Genomic DNA, 2,919 nt, shown 5'->3' with positions numbered 1-2,919 from the left:
TTTATTAGAGGTACAAAGAAAATAATAGCAGAACAGCAGAGGGAAAGGTTACTTCCCATAGAGTTACAAATGAAGGATTCTTGAAAAAAGTGAGAACTTGTCAAGGTTATTGCTAATAGCAAACATAATTGGTTACTTTACCTATTTCTTTAATTTCTTTAAATTTTTACGATAACCCAAACTAGGAAGTACAACAGGAAGAAAAAATTTGAAAATGCAGGAAATTTACTGTCTTATGTAGACAAGACATTCTCTGGGGTGAATAGCAGCATCAACCTGTTCTACCTAAGGTTAATGCTGCTATTCACCCCAGAGAAAACCACAGAGTTGTCTGTGTGAGAAGCATCTAGATTATAGAGCACTTCCTATAATTGGAGAGTGTGCCTGATGACTTTTGATTTGTGGGTACATAAAGTAAATTTTATGCATGCTTCAATCTATATTTTAAGTTTGACCATACCTAACATGCCTATCAATAGTAGTCATTTTAGTACAATGAGAATATGTGATTTTTTTCCTTTTATTTATTTTCCAAATACGATTTAAGGGTATGCTTTTAATAGAGATAGAAAATAATAAAAAGAAATAAGAATAGTGACAGAGTAAAAGCAAGAGAGTGAGACATGAAGATGTTTTTCATATATAGGTTTCTTACATTTCATTTTTTTGTGTGACTGAATGTATTGCAGTTCTTATCTTGATCCTTGAGAGTGCATATTGTTGTTAGTAGACACTGTCAGCTGGTGAAAAGGGCACAGATCCGGAGACTTAGGGAGCTTAGGTTTTAAACCTGGCTCTCTTGCAAAAAGAAAAAAGAAACAAAAAAATCTTTTGGTAATATGCGGTTATGTGTATCCCTCCATCTTTCTTCTTCACTATAATTCTGTGTTTTTTGAGATGGAGTCTCACTCTGTTGCCAGCCTGGAGTGCAGTGATGCGATCTCGGCTCACTGCAACCTCTGCCTCCCAGGTTCAAGCGGTTCTCCTGCCTCTCACCTCGAGTAGCTGGGACTACAGGTGCGGGCCACCATGCCCAGCTAATTTTCATATTTTTAGTAGAGACGGGGTTTTCACCATATTGACCAGGATGGTCTGGATCCCTTGACTTCGCGATCCGCCCACCTTGGCCTCCCAAAGTGCTGGGATTACAGGCGTGAGCCACCGCGCCCGACCAGTTAATGTTAATAAGCCTTTTAACCTCAGCCTCAGGTAGCTCTTCTGTTGAGCGGTCATTTCCCTCATCAAGTGATTGTACAACATTGATAAACATATAATCTGTTATTTATTTTAGCTATTTAAAAAATATTTTTAGGCTCCTCCCGCTAATCGCAGCCCCTGGGACTTGCTCCATCTGTGCTCCGCCTCGCAATGACTTCCTACAGCTATCTCCAGTCGTCCGCAACCTGGTCCTTCCAGTATCTGCGCGGCGGCTCCGTACATTTTGGGGCTGCGCGTAGCGTTTCGCGCGCTCAGCATGCACCGGGAGTTCCAGCGGCCGCGACGTGTCTGTGTCCTCCGCCTGCTTCGTGTCCTTGTCCTCCTCGGGGGGCTACGGCGGCGTCCTGGCCGCGTCCAACGGGCTGCTGGCGGTCAAGGAGCTCACCAGGCAGAACCTCAAGGACCGCCTGGCCTCCTATCTGTACAAGGTGCGCGCCCTGGCGGCGGCCAACGGCGAATTGGCGGTGAAGATCCGTAACTTGTACCCGAAGCAGGGGGCCTGGGCCCTCCCGCGACTACAGCCACTACTACAAGACCATCCAGGACTTGCCACCATTGAGAACTCCAGGATTGTCCTGCAGGTCGACAGCGCCCGTCTAGCTGCAGATGACTTGCGAAACAAGTTGGAGAAGGAGCAGGCTCTGTACATGAGCGTGGAGGTCGACATCAATGGCATACGCAGGGTGCTGGACGAACTGACCCTGGCCACGACAGACCTGGAAATGCAGATCGAAGGCCTGAAGGAATAGCTGGCCTACCTGTAGAAGAACCATGAGGAGGAAATGAGTGCGCTGAGGGGTCAAGGGGGAGGCCAGGTCAGTGTGGAGGTGGATTCGGCTCCGGACACCGATCTCACCAAAATCCTGAGTGACATGCGAAGCCAATACGAAGTCATGGCCGAGAAGAACTGGAAGGATGCTGAAGCCTGGTTCACCAGCCGGACTGAATAATCGCTGGTCACATGGAGCAGCTCCAGATGAGCAGGTCTGAGGTCGCTGACCTGTGGCGCTCTCTCCAGGGTCTTGAGATGGAGCTGCAGTCACAGCTGGGCATGAAAGCCGCCTTGGAAGGCACACTGGCAGAAACTGAGTCTCCCTTTGGAGCCCAGTTAGTGCAGATCCAGGTGCTGATCATTGGTAATGAAGCCCAGCTGGGCGATGCTCGAGCGGCAGAATCAGGAGTACCAGCGGCTCATGGACATCAAATCGTGGCTGGAGCAGATCACCACCTAACGCAGCTTGGTCAAGGTCCAGGAAGATCACACTGCAACAGACTGTCCGCCTCCAAGGTCCTCTGAGGCTGCAGGCTCTGGGGCTTCTGCTGTCCTTTGGAGGGTGTCTCCTGGGTAGGGGTATGGAAAGGAAGGGACGTTTACCCCCAGCTCTTCCCCTGACCTGCCAATAAAATTTTATGGTCCAAGGAATATATATCTATACACACTCACGTATATATTATATAAAAATATATTATAAAAATATATATTATATATAACATATCTATAAAACAAATAAAAATATAAAAACAACACATGATCATTGTAAAAATGTGGAAAACACAGCAAACTAATCAGAAATTCATAAATATCACCCCTGACTTTACCACTCAGTGAGATCCACATTACTTGCACTTTGTTGAATCTACTTTCCATTTGTTTCTCCATTACACACTAAGAAAGGTAAAAGCAGGGAATCCATCTTTATC

General features: G+C 46.4%; 1 pseudogene across 1 annotated transcript; it reads left to right on the top strand.

Moving 5' to 3' along the window:
- Nucleotides 1–1,164: 1,164 nt before the first annotated feature.
- On the top strand, nucleotides 1,165–2,639 carry LOC116549747 (annotated as a pseudogene). Its single transcript, XR_004268041.1, has one exon. The product of XR_004268041.1 is annotated as a keratin, type I cytoskeletal 19 pseudogene (transcript).
- The last annotated feature ends 280 nt before the right edge of the window (nucleotides 2,640–2,919 follow it).

This window comes from Sapajus apella, unplaced genomic scaffold (assembly GCF_009761245.1).
Source record: "Sapajus apella isolate SASKATOON/1434 unplaced genomic scaffold, GSC_monkey_1.0 scaffold6, whole genome shotgun sequence".
NCBI classification, from domain to species: Eukaryota; Metazoa; Chordata; class Mammalia; order Primates; family Cebidae; genus Sapajus; species Sapajus apella.
This window is presented reverse-complemented; position numbering and strand designations above follow the sequence as displayed.